This window comes from Haliotis rufescens, unplaced genomic scaffold, assembly GCF_023055435.1.
Source record: "Haliotis rufescens isolate VD_foot unplaced genomic scaffold, xgHalRufe1.0.p SCAF_4, whole genome shotgun sequence".
Taxonomy (NCBI): domain Eukaryota; kingdom Metazoa; phylum Mollusca; class Gastropoda; order Lepetellida; family Haliotidae; genus Haliotis; species Haliotis rufescens.
In genome coordinates this window covers 53,522,520-53,540,905 of record NW_025964112.1, presented here as the reverse complement: position 1 = coordinate 53,540,905, position 18,386 = coordinate 53,522,520, and the positions used below count along the sequence as shown (strand labels likewise).

Sequence of the window (18,386 nt, the reverse complement as noted above, 5' to 3'; positions counted from 1 at the left end):
ACATATTAAAGAAATTTGACATGCACATACTGAAATCTACGTCAAAAGCGCCACAAAAGATAAACTCACTCACTAAATCAAACTTGGGGCAAACTACTAGTGAGTTGATAAAATCATTTACAGGAAACTGAAGTTGTATGTTCTGATGATCAAAAATATCGAAACAAACAATTTAATCTTTTCTTTAATGAGAAAGTTCCTGGTCTATTCCATGACATACTTTTAAAATTCATGAATAAAAATCATAAAAGGTACATGCATCACAATCAAATTTACAATAATTTAGTTTTTCTCATATCACTGACGACCATGTATTCTGAAACAATACTAAATTAAAAATAAACTGAAATCAAAAATTGTAATTTCATATTTGGTTAAGTCAGCAACATTCAAGAAATAATCATCTATACCATCTTGAGGCCACAGTGGAAGTAATGTTACCAAACTTTTCCGCTTCCATAAATGTTTTCCAATGACTCCATATGGCAGACTCCCTTCAAAGTATGGGAAAGCTATCAGTTCTATTTTGACATTTTATTATTTTTTTAAAATGTCATGTTAGGATCTCATGCCTGTGACGACAAAATTCGGTCAGATCTGTTTTTAACATTTTGGTAGCTCATGAGTTCTGAAATTCATCTAAAAAATCCAAGTAAAATATTTCACTTTTGAGAGATTTGCATCCACGAACCTCAAAGAAGAATTTAATTACAGCATCATAATTTTTAACATTGTGTGGTATTACCTTTCTTAAGCGATGACAGATACATTTCAAACTAACCTTTCAAAATGTCCAAATCATGCTCAAATGTTTCCTAAAAAGATCTTTTACTTCTGTTTTTCTCCTTAAAATGACACAAGAAACCAGTGAAGAATTCCTCCAGAATCAATGGAATCCACACAAAATGCTTATGTCAAATTAAGTTTTAGTGTTCTCTAATGTTGGGTCGGATGAGAATTTAGTTTTGGTGTCTTTAGTGTTTTTTTCTCTTTGAAATGCATGTTGTCTTGCGGAATGATTAAGAGGTACTTTCTTCAGTAGGAATTTCACCAGTCCGACTGAAATGATTTAACGGCAATGAAGGAAGTATGTCATTGGGTTTTATTGTCCATGCATTGCCACATACTCAAGAATACTTAGAAACCATTTTCCACATGACTCCTAACAAGACATTTTTCACGCTGTGCAGCATTTCACAGACCAAGCAAACCATGGCTGCCACAGAAATACTCACGCTTCACTTTATTCATATGAAATGTAACCATATACAGTTAATTTGGAATGTGAATCACATAAAACACTGAATTTATTTTATTCAAAAACATATTTCAAATTCCATGACCCAATTTCTAAAATAATTTCAGCATTCATAAAAATCCAGGCCATGATTGTTTCCATAAAACAAGTGGTGCATCAGCAGCATCACAGTGTAACGTAACAAACCTACGTCGTCTAACTAGTGATGGACACACAGATAAGCAGATTTAATAAAAGCAGATGGATCTACAGTAGTGAGTGAGTGAGATGTGTTTTACACCACTTTTAGCAATATCCCAGCCATGTGATGACAGGTGACAGAAATGGACATCTACCCCAGGTCTTTGACATGATGAGCAAACCACTAGGCTACCCCATCGCCTATGGACCTATAGTTACTAGTAAGATGATATTTGCAAATAAACATGAACACAGACTAGCCTTATTAGTGAACTTAAACAAATTGAGATAAGACTTCAAGGAAACAGATCTCTAATGGACAAAATGAACTTTTACCAATAATGGTTTCCCTTATTTTCTTTCTTAAATGACCGCACAAGGTTTCCAGTTTCAAGATGTGAATCATCACATCTTGTCATACATTTCATGTGTCAACTATAAAGTACAATCATTATAGCACTCATCCTCGTCCAATTTATTGAGGTATTTGTTACATTATTTGAAAATATTTCAGGTTCTCCTTCATTAAGAATCAGTCTGGGTCTGTTTAAAGATACATTTTTCCCAAAAAGAAATCCCAAACATGATGTTACCCATTTGTAAAAACATTCTGAGGTATGTTATGTACAGTCTTAGAAATTCACTGCCTTTAAAATCAAAGCATTGAGAATTGATAAAGACATATTGCCCTCAAATGCTTCTAGTCAATGAGGACTACCATCACTGGATTTTTGCTTGTCTTCAGTAAAATTTAGTAGTGTCGGGCTAGCTGACTAGCATGAATTTTGAAGGCTCTAAGTATGATCTCTCCAGATATTATTGACCTTTGCAAGGTGTTTGTTGAAATTGTCTGGGTATTTATCCTCATTATCACACTTGAAAATGCCAGTGTCATCAAAGTAAAGTAGCAACTATCTCCACTTATGTATATTTGTGGGCGTCACCCAGTAAGGAAGCAATGCTGGCTGTGTTTGTGTTGTAGTTATCACACTGCTGTGGCCACTCACAAAGGGATGGTCCAGCTAATTAAACATGAATCGGAAACACACATGGCATCAAAGGGTCACTTGGTGGCTTTTAGGGGTCATTGCTTGCCCAGTATTGCTCATGTAAAAGTAGTTTCATGCTTTATTGGTGAGGACAAATTTCTTTCTTTTGCTGGTGTTAAATACAGATTTGTTTTATCTTTCATTAATGGGTTTGAAATTGTTCACAAAGTTGGATGTTAAAACAAATTTGAATTAAAAAAAATCATTATTCTTCTTTATCTTAGTGTGACGTTGCTGTTTCCAGGTAACAAAATTTCTTATTTTATGTTTTGAATCAGAAATATAAGGCAGCATTTAACTGGGTTTTTTCACAAACCATAATTCATTCATCTGATGAAGGAAGTAAGCATATACTCCAAAACGTTGTTTTCTTCATAATAAAGAAATTGACATCCATAAATTCTCTTCCTTATGTGTATCACTTCAATGCCTTTCAAAGACTAAATCCATGTAATTTGAAAATAAAGACATGTTGAACATAATGTTTGATTTGACGTTACCCCTATGAGCACTTGTACAAGCCAAAAATAATAGCTTCAATAACAGTCTCTGCCAAGGAGATGAGAGCAGCGGAAGAAAGACAATTTTCTCCTGATAGTCTGTTGTATGGAGAAAACATCCTCACTACAGGGCAGTAATTAGATTAACACTTTCTCTTGTATCAAGAACATAAAACGCCCAGGCTGCTCAACATGGCCTCCTCTGGTCCAGTGACCATCTGGTTTGTGTCGGTATCCCATCTCAGTGCCACCTACATCAGGTGCCAACACTGAGGTGAGCGAGTGGGGCTACACACCTACCAGCCTGTGTAATAAGCCGATTTTAGCTGAGGGAGGAGGGCTAATACAAGGCACTTTCACTGAAAAACCGGTCATAACAAGATGAATCTAGCTAAAGAACTGAGCTGCACCAGCACCAACTTTCATTGAGGTCTTGGGTCATCGGGTTATTCTAGCGTAGCGAGTAGGGGTGAGAGGATTGGTAGTGGGGTGGTACTACCAACAAAATTGAACCCTGTGAAGGAGCGACAGTATTTTGCATATAAAGAATTGTTATATTAACAATTTCAAAGGTGATTTTTAATGTGAATCTGCCATGTTTTATGCTATCCATGGCGGAAATCAAACCCATTGTGACAAGGTAAGGCTGGCTACCCACTCCCTCTCTCCAGACAGAGAAGGAAGGTGTTTTAGTCAGGGTCAGAGTCACACAGGCCGTGTAAGAGGTTTGGGTGGTCCTTGTACACGTATTTCCTAGCCATGATTTCATTCCCCATTAAACATATTCAGCTCAAGCTGCATCAGCCCATTCAAAATGTGCTCAACTCATCTCATAACTTCACCAGTCACTCAGTGTGTCACTTGTCAATGGGACAATTTAACCCTTCAACAGCTGGAATGTAAATACAACAATGAGTCAATATTTGAAGTAAATATTGTGAAAGTAAGCTTTCAAATGGTGTACAGCATCTATTATTTAGTTCAATGAAATTATTTATTTGATACATCTCTGGATGCTCTTTGCCTAGCATAAATAGTAGAGATACAACAGTGTTGCTATGATCACAGACATATTCCATCCATGTCTTGATGAGTTTAGAGTTAACATGGCGACATACCACAACTGTGTGAGATGCCCATTATCATAACACTTCCATGGCTTTTTTTGCTTTTAATGTTTTTATCTGAAAATGTTATTCAAGATGCTTGAAATACATAAACATTATGAGACATGTCCTCTGAAAAAGCATTGGCCTCATCTCTGTTGTCTCCTGTTACAAGTAAGTGTTTGTCCATCACTATCATGACTATTGTTCACCATGTCCACTGCTGGCACTGTCATAGAAACAATGTGTGACAATCACTATTGTCCACCATGTCTACTGCTAGCAGTGTTATAGAAACAATGTGTGACAATCACTATTGCCCACCATGTCCACTGCTAGCACTGTTATAGAAACAATGTGTGACAATCACTATTGTCCACCATGTCTACTGCTAGCAGTGTTATAGAAACAATGTGTGACAATCACTATTGTCCACCATGTCCACTGCTAGCACTGTTATAGAAACAATGTGTGACAATCACTATTGTCCACCATGTCCACTGCTAGCACTGTTATAGAAACAATGTGTGACAATCCCTATTGTCTACTATGTCCACTGCTTGCACAGTTACAGAACCAATGCATCACTGTGTCTCACCATCAGTCACCAGTGTCCACCATGTCCACTGCTACCATTGTTACACACACAATGTGTGACTTGGTCTAACTGTCCATCACCATTGTCCCCCATATCCACTGCTGCCTTTGTTATAGAAACAACGTGTGACTGTGTCTAACCATCCATCACTAGTGTCCACAGAAATAATGAGTGTTTGTCCATCACTATTGTCCACCATGTCCACTGCTGCCATTGTTACAGAAACAATATGGCACTGTGTACGATCATCAGCTACCCATGCTTGTTGTTATAGTCAACTTACAGGATCGGGTGGTCAGACTCGTTGACTCGGTTGATGAACGTTATCATATCCCAATTACATACATTGATGCTCATGATGTCAGTCACTGGATTGTCTGGGTGAGACGTTAAACAACAAACAGTCTGTGACTACTGCTCAACACTACATCAATTCTGTTGAAACAACCAACCAATCCTTGCTGTCTTTAGCATACTTCCCTGTACATCTAATGCACATTATTTAAATCCTGAAAGCTACTCCTGCTCTGAATGACACACATGAACATCCATTCCAAATGTCAATCCATCTGAAGACTTCAGTAACACACAGGTCAGTGGGTTGTCCTTCAATTACCAGGCCAAAGGTCTGGAGCATTCTCATGGACTGCTGCAGTAAGCGAACATAAGCAAACGCATCAGGTACTATAAGCGGCCTGTCCATTCCAGGCACTTTAACTACTGAAATAGTGGCAGAGGTACCGATGTGAACCAGACAACTTGGCAATGAATTGTTTGATAGGCATTACTTAGAAGTTGACTGATCACAAAGTATAGACAATTTATGAATAACAACTTCTTTATTTACTGTAAAGGCGACGTTTTGGTATCGATCCTAATGCAATGGTACAGTGATCGCTCGCTATTGCGCTCTTCGATAAAGCGCTACTTCGGTTATTACGCGCGGTAACGCATGGCTCCCAAAATTTATGTACACTTTTAATACTGTGAGTTTTACACAGACATGATTGTATTGTTGTTCGTTGTTTATTTGCACATAACGCTTATCATTGCATAATCAACGGTTTATCGCTGAATGGAGTTCTAATAATCTGTTTGAAAACATCCGCGGCATGTCCCGGAAATACGATTGTTCTACTAGTGAACTTTTCACACTATACATCCTTTGATCTTAGAAGCGCATGCATGCAATAAAAGAGAACCACAAGTGAAGTTTATATTCTTAATTAGTGGGCAATCCAATTTAAGGCTTAACTGTCACACACATGTAGTTGCTGTCACAACACGGCGGTCATTCATTTCGTAATCGCGCTTTCGTAACATCGCCTGTTTTTTCCCCGTAGTTATAACAAGCGATTTCATTGGATTAAAATTTGTTTCTAATGACGCTTTCTTGCCGAAATCTGCTACAAGTTTCGTGATTGGTCAATTTTGAGCACGTGACCTCAGGCAGCCAATCAAGCTGTGATACAAAGCTCGTGTTTGATAAATTTCAGAAGTTAGCGAAAGATTTTTTGTTAAATCGTGTTATTCTGAACGTTTTAAGCAGGAAATCACGATATATATTAAAAATATGGAACTTCGCGAATGTATCGTGCTAGGTTACGAGCTGTGACAAAGATTTTTCATGCATATATTTTTGCATTAAACGTTGTGTCCGAGCCGAGAATTCAAGGCGACGAAAGCCGAGATGTCATTTGACTTACATTACACGCGATCGCACGAAACGATGGAAATAATAACTTAGATGTAAGTTTGATTACTTTTAGATATATTTTTGTTGATTTTATTTATCACTTTGTATAATATATTTAAAGATTTGCTTAAAATAGTCTTTATTTTGCTCTTTGACATGTTCGATGCGGACCCGTTGTCGAAATGTGTGTCCGAGAATTTTATTTTCAATAACATCGCGGGAAATAGTGAATAATTTTTTAATTTATTGATAAAAAATGATAAATTAGAATGGAATACGTATTTCAGACATTGTGAAATTTGACAGATTTAATAAATGAATGATATTACAGGTAGATCTAGGTCCATAAAAATATATACTATTTTGACGTGACGTGAGGAAAACACATAGGCCTATTGATGATTTGAGATTTGCCGAGCGCGCTCCCCCGCCTCGGCCTCGGTTAAACGGCTCATCGTCTATAACGCCCACCAATTATTTGGACCCCATTGGTAGCGCAATAGCGAGCGATCACTGTATAACATCATCTTTGCAATGCATCTCAAGTTCTGTCTGCTGTGGCTAAGTCATAGGGGAACATTCCATGTGATTCTGTCAGGATAAGAGAACTACATAACTTGGAACATTGTATTCCCAAGCAAACAGTACATCCCTAAACATCCAGGGTATTTTACTTCATCTATTAAGAGCCTGGGCCTAATTGCCACAAAAGTTTCATTTGGATTTTTTAGCTGGATTCGAACATCCTATTAAGTTATTTGTAAAAATAGCCATCCAATCAAACTGCCCTCATGAGCAAGAGAATGTATTGCTATACATGCCTACACCAGTGCCAACATGTATGGCCTTTCCCCTCCTCAGCTGCTACCTTACATGTCCAAAATAAATCACATCTAATTTTCCTGTCGGCATCACAGATTGTTTCAGGTCTGTAAGTCACCAAAGTTTTATCTTCTACCGTGCTGGTATGGAACAGTATTCATGGCCTCTATGCACCTATTGCTCCAGTGTGACGTGTCAGATCTTGTCACTCTTTTGTTTGAATAGGTAGAAAAGATGGAAGAGGGCCATACTTTGAATAGTGTCAGCAACAACACTCTCTAGTACATTCAGTGGGTGTAAAGGGCAAAATAGTCGTGAAAATAATAAGAATGGATCACTGAAAATCAGTGATGACACCAGATGTTTCTAAAAATGGGTAAGCACATCCTGCACTATGCTGTACCCACCACTCACACATAATGCATTCTAAAAAAATATAAACATGTAAGTGCAATGAATGCAACCCGAATACCTCATCATTGGCAGTGAGCTACCCGAATACCCCTTCACTGGCAGTGAGCTACCCAAATACCCCTTCATTGGCAGTGAGCTACCCGAATACCCCATTTGCAGTGAGCAACCCGAATACCCCATCTGCAGTGAGCTAACTGAATACCCCTTCATTGGCAATGAGCTACCCAAATACCCCTTCACTGGCAGTGAGCTACCCAAATACCCCTTCATTGGCAGTGAGCTACCCGAATACCCCATTAGCAGTGAGCAACCCGAATACGCAGTGAGCTAACTGAATACCCCATCATTGGCAGTGAGCTACCCGAATACCCCATCAGCAGTGAGTTACCCCAATACCCCATCAGCAGTGAGCTACCCCAATACCCCATCAGCAGTGAGTGAACTGAATACCCCATCAGCAGTGAGCTACCCCAATACCCCATCAGCAGTGAGCTACCCCAATACCCCATCAGCAGTGAGCTACCCCAATACCCCATCAGCAGTGAGCTACCCCAATACCCCATCAGCAGTGAGTGAACTGAATACCCTATCAGCAGTGAGCTACCCGAATACCCCATCAGCAGTGAGCTACCCCAATACCCCATCAGCAGTGAGCTACCCGAATACCCCATCAGCAGTGAGCTACCCCAATACCCCATCAGCAGTGAGTGAACTGAATACCCCATCAGCAGTGAGCGAACTGAATACCCCATCAGGAGTTAGCTATCTGAATACCCCATCAGGAGTTAGCTATCTGAATACCCAATTAGCAATAATTTACACAAATACCCATCATTAACAGTGAGCTAGCTACCTGAATAGCCCATTATTCTATGGAAATGTATCTCCTTTAAAATTCATATTCAAGATAGAAATTAACATATTTTTTGCCTCCTGTCTTTTAAAACCCTAAATTTGTAAAACAAGACATTCCACAGGTCTGGCCTCGTCAATGAATGCTGCCACCAAGCATAGCAATAGAAGTGTTGTGTAACCAGCAATGAGCAATTAGCAACAACAAAAACAACAGTTCAGCTCCCAAGTAATTACAAGTTTTTTGTTTCTCAAATTATAGCACAGAAAAAAAAAACATCACGAAATGTATTTTTGCTTTTAAGCCTAACATGCCATGATGATGATGATGATGATGATGATGATGTGGTTTTAGCTTTCCTCTTGCTGTGTGGCCTCATCTCCTTTGGTTTGTTTAACATTGTATGAAGTTCAAATATAATCAATATGAACATAGTATATGTCATGAGAAAATAAAATAAAAATCAATGAAAATATAGAATTCATGTTCCAAACAAGGTAAACTCTCTAGACCAGTAAATGTCATTTACAAATGATTTACGCCAGGGGACTGTCAGATTCTTGAATAACATATAAACCAGTCCTAAATTTGTCAAAAACAGTTATTATTTTTAAAAATTGTGTTTTTGATTACAAATGGGATTATTTAATCAAAATTAATTTATATTTTTACTTTCCCCCTTACTCTCATTATTATTACTTTCACCTGGTACCCTTTCCTCCAGCAAACCAAGGAAAGCTGAGTCAAGCCATGGATGTACTGACAACAAACTGACTCATCAAAGTGACAGGGCTTTCCTAAGGACACTTCCTGTCATTGACTTATGGGAGCAGCTTTTATTGACAAAGTCAAGCAACCTGTATATATAACCTGATAAAAATAGTTCTTGTGCAATGACGGAAATTCATTGCTGTGTCGCACAATAGAATGCTAGTCAAAATTACTCTTTTTCGACTTGAAAATTAATCTTATCAGCAGGTTACATGTTTCGGATGCATTAGCTTTGGGACCCAGCATTTAAATTGTGTTGTATTCGAGAACTGATAATACTTCCCACTGATGGATGGAACATAACTTATTTTACTTTATATTTTATATTTATAGAATACTTTTTCTTTCAATGATAATACTTTAGTAAACTCTAATGAGTGCTTGGGCATCCGATCAGAATAGTATTCATCATCTGGGACAGCAGGGTAGCCTAGTGGTTAAAGCGGTCACTCACCCCGAAGGCCTGGGCTCGATTCCCCACATGGGTACAATGTGTGAAGCCCATTTCTGGTGTCCCCTGCCATGATATTGCTGGACTAGTGCTAAAAGCAACGTAAAACCATACTCACTCAATTACTTAATTAACTGTCTACCACTGTGAACAACATGTCTGTTTCATGACACCCATATTTGTCACATGCCCACTCTAATATTTCATGTCATAGGTAAAGAACACCCGACTCTTTCATATCACAAAGTCATTCACCCATGATATGGCAGATAAACCATAGTAATATGAAACAATTGGGTGTTCTATAACTTCTTTTGAGTAGTATATTTTGGGAGAAGCTTGATAAGCAGCAATTTTCACACTGTTTAGTTTCAGCTGAATTGTGATGGATGGCATTCTTAGTTGACTGTGGTGAGATTGAGGATCCCTGGATCCTGTAAACTAATACCTACCTTTAAGGCAAACTCATTTTTTCTGACATTCAAATTTCTTTCATACGAGAAAGAGTAGCTGTTGGGTTATCACTCTCAGTAGATTTAGTCATATACAATTCCTATGCTTAGAGTGTGTAAACATTAAACCCTAGGGCTAAAACAAGCCAAGATTTCGTCTGGCAGTTCAACCTCAGACTGATAAATGGTGGTGTCATGTGACATGTGGGATAAGAAAAGTGTGCTGTATATCACACTGGTATTACTGCTGTATTGTGCAATACCCACTCTGGATTCCACTAATGCAATGGCATTTCACCGATAGCATGGTGCATATACAGTCAAAGTTGAAGAAACTTTTGTTTTACATTTTTGTTTTAAATATAACAGCCCCACTGCAAATCAATTTTGATTAAAAATGTAACATTCTTTTTATCTTAAATGATATTTGAATGATTCATTGTCTGAAGATAAACACAATGCAGCATCATATAACCCACATTTTAAAAATGTTCATGTTAAAGAGATTCTTTAGTTTTGTTTGTTTGTTTGTTTGTTTGTTTGTTTGTCTGGCATTATTCATGTAACTTCTAAAACTTGTGAAATCTAAACAGGGATTCTGTCATAAATAGCTGCTAAATTGTTAATATTATTTAACTTATCCACTTCTTTTCAATTACTCATTAATCAATATATTTAGAAATGACAATTTTTTTTACACAAATCAGACCACAGGTAACCCAGTACATGACCTGAGCAAGCAAGAGCACGCTGTCATCAGCTTCCTAAATAGCAGGGGAAAACCCTAAAAGGTTTATTTTCTTCCCCGATAAGGTGTTTGACGAGACACCAGACCAGTGAAAATCAAACAATGCAGTTGTGTTTCCCCGTCACACTACACACTCCTTCCGAAACTGTTTGCTGGCAAGTTACACGTATCTCATACTTGTCCTCAAAGGTCTAAATCCCCACTCAGGAAAAGAAGCTGACGTCACCCGTTTTCCACACTAAAATAGCCCTTAAAAGGTCTGTGACCCCTGAGTAATGTCACAGCCTGTTTATCAAGTACAAAACAAGACGACAGAGACTTGTCTGTTAGACTATACACAATCGGGCCATTGTGGTTTATTAAATTTCAAGCACCTTTTCTTTCATATTGAAAGGTGGTAATTTTAACATAGTTCTTTCCTTTGGTTCTTTTAGAAAGAAATTCATACCACAAATTTGATTCATTTTTTTTTTTTTGCAAATAGCCTGAGTAAATGTATCTTTTGTGCCATGCACATACATATTTGGCCAGTTTAGAATTTGATTAGAATTTGTTTTTTTCTTGTTACACATACTACATTTTGCAAAGTTATGTTAAATTCTTTTGTACATTCAATAAAAACACTAATATATTTGGATATCAGTTACAATTGGTGGGGGCGTTGAGGTAGCCCAGTGGTTAAAGCACTCGATTGTCACGCCCAAGGCCTGGGTTCGATTCCCCACATGGGTACAATGTGTGAAGCCCATTTCTGGTGTCCGATTTCTGCCGTGATATTGCTGGAATATTGCTAAAAGCGGCATGAAACCTCACTCACTCCAATTGCTGCCATAAACTTTGTACCCAACACAAGATTTCTCCATTCTGAACCTTTGGCAAAAACAACAACCCATACTAATAGCCGATAAGTTCCAGCATACCTCAATTACAATATGCTTTATACTTCTTTCTGTTCATCTTCCCATAAATATTTCAAAACATTCTTATCTTTTGTGTCTGATTGTTCAGCTATTTTTGTAACCTATCATATGACAAGCCTGTCAGAGCGAGCCAGTTTCCATGATTGTCACCCCTTCAACATGCTCCTTTCATCTGCATGTTACACATGCCCTTGCAGTACTATATCACCCAAGGAGCTGCTGTCTACAGAAAACCCTTCAACATAGTCATAACCCTATCTACATACCATACACCTACATAAGCATCTTTGTAAGATACATTTTATTTCATGTGCATTCATGATTGAGTGCATGTGCAAGTTTTGAAAAACACAAGTACATCATAACATACTGCTCAAAAGAAGTTCAAGAACACTTGATTCACCAATTAATATGAAAGAACTGGGTATTCTTTAACATCTTTTGTGATGTATATCATATACATTACGTACTGCATTTGCATGATGAATAGATAGTTTTTGGGAGGCTAATAAAACTACAGCTGAATGACATAATTATTGTTCTTTTGGTGGTGGTGGTGGTGGTAATTGGTGATAATACTAATCACTAATATTCTTGGATATTGATTGGCATTTTCTATACCAGATATCTTGAATATGTTTTTCTCTTCAAAATTTGTAAACTATATAAAACATAAATACAGAAGAAAGTCCACTCAAAACTACTGTAAATGTTTAGGAGTGAGTGAGTGAGTATGGTTTTACGCCGCTTTTAGCAATATTCCAGCAATATCACGGCGGGGGACACCACAAAATGGGCTTCACACATTGTACCCATGTCGGGAATCGAACCCGGGTATTCGGCGTGACGAGCAAACGCTTTACCCACAAGGCTACCCGACCGCCCCTAAATGTTTCAGAATGTCCTTAATGTAAAGTGATGATACCTTCACCATGTTCACTGCAAGACTCTCTTTAAACATCTAGATCTTACTTAGTCTTTGAAAGGTATTTAGAAGTGATACACATAAGGAAGGGACTCTATGTATGTCAACTTCTTTGTTACGAGGAACACAGCAGTTCAGAGTATATGCTTACTCCATTCACCTGATGAAGGAGTAAGCATATACTCCAAAACGCGTTCCTCGTAACAAAGAAGTTGACATCCATAAATGCTCTGCCTTTGATTTTATTTGTATGATATACTGTGAAGATTCAAGTCGAGTTGACACAATGAATGAGTCAGCAGAAATAGTTTTATTCTACTTTCAGCAGTACTGTACCAGTGAGTGAGTGAGTTTGGTTTTACGCCGCTTTTAGCAATATTCCAGCAATATTACGGCGGGGGACACCAGAAATGGGCTGCACACATTGTACCCATGTCAGGATTCGAACCCGGGTCTTCGATGTGACGAGCGAACGCTTTAACCACAAGGCTACCCGACCGCCCCCAATACTGTACCAACATCAGGAATCAAACCCTGGTTGTTGGAAGATAAACTAATGTTTTAACCACTAAGTTTCCCCACCACCCTGACTGCGTTGATATTTTCAATAGAGTTGCCAGAGACTTGAAAATGTGTAAAATATCCCATGTGCACAAGCTCCACTTCCTGATTGCAGTGACCACCTTGAGACGTTCCCACAGAATTGTATTATACTGTTGACTAAAGCTGGGTGTCAACTATACAAACAGAAACTGTCAGTGAAAGCCAGACATTCAATTTTCTGAAACCTTGTATTCAAATGAATTGCTTCATGCCATGTTTCTGTCAATATTAGACAAATGTAACTCAACTATCAAAGTGTGACTTCAATCTGTCAAAGCTGCCCAATTGTGGAAGTTTGTGTGTCACAAACCAGCCCAGAAGTCCCTGAGAATGAGAATATGCCTTGTGACAGTCAACAATGACACCCAGACAAAGCCCAAATCATCAGTGAATAAAATGAAAAGGTGACAATCAGCACCAATGAATACAAACTGTTTACAGATCACACTCAATTGCAAAATTGATTTTCTATGCGGAAGGACTTACTCCTAAAGGAGAGGTGTTCCTCTTTTCAGCTTACAACCAATTTACCTTTTCTGTCTTGTGCGGAATTCCATACTCTGTACAACGTGTATTTGCGCTGATCAAATACCCCCCTCTCCCCCTCCCTCCTCACACGCTCACGTTAGAAACTCGCCAAACATGGATGTGAAGCCCTCTTTCAGGCATTTGCTACATGTCTGCCTGGTAACCAGACTACAATCAAGAAGACAAACACCACTCAGGTAGTTTACTTGGACCTGTGCTACTAATGAAGAGACAAACTGAATATTACATAATTCTGATTCAGTCATGACAAGCGATTACAACATCTTCACTCAATATTCAGAAATATTCACTTTTACTGACTATCAAAGAGATTTTACCAATAAAAATTACCAATTGTGACTGAGAAAATCTTATTTCTTCTTGAGTAGGGGCTTAAACCTATTTGATCTTTATTCCCGACTTACCAGAAATGGATTGCACACACTGTACCCATGTTGGGAATCAAACCCAGGTTTTTGACTTGACTAGAGAACACCATGACCACCTGGCTAACCCATCACCCTTCTTGTAAGTATAATATAGGTATAATACAAGCAAAAGTCTTCCTCTGGTCCTTCACAAAATGTATGACGATGTTATCTTGTTAATATCTGCCTCATCAACACACAGGTCTAAACTCAATAACAAATGGGCCCCTACCTGCTTCAGGATAAAGGGAAATAAGTCAACAAGCCAGGTGGTCAACATTGATAAATGGCTATTTAACATGTGAATGCCACACCAGAGTTGTTGACCCTTTATGATGTGGCGTATAAATGGGAAGGCTTATATCCACTTCCCTACCTGTGATGTCCGTGGCCATTAGTATGAGCAATGGAGTGACACAGGTGATAAACTGGTTCGGTACAATGGACCTTAATGCTCTTAGTGATTTTTGAGTGCTAATAGTCGATTGTAATCAATTGCTATCACACCAAAACATCATCTCACTTCATACAATGAAGATAATTCTGTAGAAGTTTGGCAGGTTCTGTCGTGCATGCATATTTTTCGTTCACACATAATTTTGGAAGGTAAAATAATTATTACATTTACAAGTAGCACATGAGGGAACACATAGCAGTGTGGCTGTAAACTGATTTATATCTTCTATTTTATTGGTGGTCCATCATACATTTATTAAACTACTACATGTAGATACACGAATACCTACCATGCCTTGAAACCAGCTTCCAACAATTGGAGGAGGCAGGAATACACTCTAATCTATAAGGACTGATCAGCAAAAGGTATATATTCAAGAAAATCTAATCCTAGTTATTCTTACAGTTGATGGTTTATAAACATTCACACACAAAACACTTCTCTTTTGAGTAGACAAATCCAAAGAACATGTAACTTCAGTAATAGTCCTGCACCATGACTGTGGAATATATTTATTTATGAAAACAAAACCACTCTAGATATATATACAAAAGCAAGCCTAGCCAGCTCTAGCTCGCTCTATTCCGCAATCAGCATCAGGAAAATTATGTTTTCTCCTTTTATAGGAGAGCAATCTATTGTGTGATATAAGATTTCATAGACTATATGTTAGTCTACTACACAGTAAGTACATGGGCAGATCAAACATTCATTTCAATTGTGATCTACACCTTCTACTGCCACTAAAATGACACTACATTGTACCAAACGGTGACCTCAATACATCAAGAGGGGTATCAGTTCGTCTATTCGGATCTTTATATAGCCACTTAACACTCGTACATAATTGTTTTCATGTCAGCAGCAAAGTGATATTTATTCACATGTCCGTTCTAAATGACTACGGGTATTATAGTATTACCTCAAGACAAAGATGGTCTCTTGGGCAGGGGATATAGATCACAACTCCGCTCCTCCCCTAAGGGTACAATGGACTTGACCAAGGGGCACCTGTTTCATGGCTGGTCGCACACATACATCTATCAGTGGACACTGTGCTATGTTAATGACATGCTTCTAAGTAGTTTATTTGGACTGCAGTGAGAGGTCACTCAATGTCCTCCATGTCTCCGAGGGTCACCTGATACATTTCAACATTACACTACTAGAATATTCATTTCAACTAATGGCTTTCTCAACATGTAATTAATTCAGCAGTATACAGAATTAGCATCTTTGCATTCAGAGCATGCATTAACGTTTTCGAGAAGTTCTCACAATGAATCGAAAGAAAAAAATATCTGTCCCCCCAAACTTATTCTTGAAATTAATTATCTAAAATGTTCATGCAAATCACCTTTCTAGCCTTAAAAATACCAACCCCTGATATTCAATTTCAAACAAAACTTTGAAAGTTTTAACATAAATTTAGCATGAGAAGTTGTGATATTTATCAGGCTACACCAGAAAGCTAATGCTCTGTGAAAAATCCACAACCTTCATACAACCTTTTCTCAAGAACTTAGTGAGTGACAGAGTGAGTTGAGTTTGATGCTTTGAATAGTAGTTCAGTTGTATCACAAAGTGATATAGAAAGAACACCCCACACCTCACACCCCACACCCCACACCCTACACCCTACACACACCCTCCCCCTGCCCCAAAAATGTGACGCAGGTTAACGATGTCAACCACTTTGTGCAACCAACGAGAAAGCAATGCTGTTGACAAACCAGGCCTGGTTAAGTGATGCAATTCACTGCAGCAAATTGTGCACCGTAACTGGCCTATCTGTGACACATCCTAATGTGTGAATTGTCTGTTCAGGTTTCTCCATGTAACACTCCATGGTAAGTACAAAGACAGAAATGAAACTGGATCATATCTGCTCCTTGGAAATGGTGCAGGGCCAGACACTGAGGTCAGGACAAGAATTAAGTGGCAGCTTCATTAGGCAGTGCTTTGAGGAAGTGCTGAGATCTACTTAAAACGCTACTTTACTTCAAAGCAAACATTAACACTCTGTTTGCTTTTCTTTTCTTGAAATTCAAGCAGATCTTGAAAATTCAATTACAATGCATAATTGGTTGATTAATGATAGTTCAAGTGTTATAATCATAAAATCCATAATTTGGAAATGAAAAGCCATTGAACGCCTTTAAGGTCATCAAATGTCACCAAGAAAATAAGCAGAATCAGTTTAAGTGTTTACCAGATCTTGCTCTGCATCCAAGTCTTTATTTTGACAGAAATTTAGGACAATAATCATATTTGCTATCCAAACACATTATGTTTATAATCTCGGCTGGACTAAACGCTGACAATGTCTTGTAATTATAGGCTTTATTTGACCAGCCGTCCAGGTGTCTGGGGCAACACAAGACCAGGGAAATTCAACACATCATCATTGTCTTCCCTCACAATTCTTGACCATAGGGGTCCTGGGGGGAGACCGGGGCCAATCTCCATGTGCAGGGGCCGCTGTAGGGTGGAGAGGGACGTGAACATCATACAATACTAGTCATTAAAACTGATTGAGAGATGAAGCGATAATTGACTCTGGCAACCCTCAAGATGTCACCATCAGAGATCAAAGCTGAAGCATCATATTGCACTGACAGCAGCTGGGATGGGACACACGGCAGTCCCATCCATGCTGCACCCATGGGGTCATGGAAGGGTTCAGGAAACAGACTTCGATGGAGGGGAGCCATGGCTGCAAGATTCTCAAGAAAAGGAAAAAAGAGAACTTTACATCTTTGTAAAATATCACCATGATAACAATAACCTTTGCCAACCTAATTATGTGAGTCTGAATCTTTAAGGTTTGGTGCTTTAGTATATACACAGTGTACCATGCATGGCAGACAGCCTTGAAGATGCAAGAACCCATAGAAAAAAGTTAGGTATGACAGGTCTGTGGTAAAGACTAAAAGTTAAAGTACGGAAAATTAAGAATGACCCGCATGTCGATGAGAAACATTTCATTTTTGGCCTAAGGACAGATTTCAGTTCAAGCCTACCACCTCAGTGAATCAGGGCACCAAGGGCAGTCCTGAGCCAAGAACTGGCCACCTATTTTCAATTGGGCACATATGTTAGTAACTATTCCTCTAGCTGTTCACACCTTGTAGCTGTGTGAGTGTGAACACATTCAAGGATGCCATGTTGATCATTGAGAGTATCACAGGAAACACAGACAGGGGCAAGCCTGTTAAGGCCGCCATTGATCTGTGACCTTAGTCTAATCCCCGACATGTTTTTAATGAGAAATACGACCAGAGGATAGATAGACAGGAAATAGGATACCAGTGGTTTGTGAAGGGTCATGTTAAACAGGTGGACATTGGAGAGGCTGCTAGTTTCACCAAGGGCTAGTTTCATCCACACCTTCATCCATGTGGCCCACGACCTCCTTGACCCCTTGCTTTATTCAGGACTGTTCACATGTGCATGTAAATGAGCTGTCGACACATATCCCTGAATAGTTCCCTTCTTCATGTTGTACATATTCATGTACATGAGTACTGCCTTTATTTTGACAGGTTGTGTGGGTGTGAGAATTAATGAGACATAAAGGAGATTTGCAAAACAAGTTGAAGTCGATTAGCCTATTTACATCATGCA

General features: G+C 38.6%; 1 protein-coding gene across 5 annotated transcripts in view; it reads right to left on the bottom strand.

Moving 5' to 3' along the window:
* The window catches only part of LOC124110984 (collagen alpha-1(I) chain-like), a 109,547-nt gene that overhangs the window by 64,936 nt on the left and 26,225 nt on the right, over nucleotides 1-18,386 (bottom strand). The gene's annotated exons all lie outside the window — the stretch shown is intronic.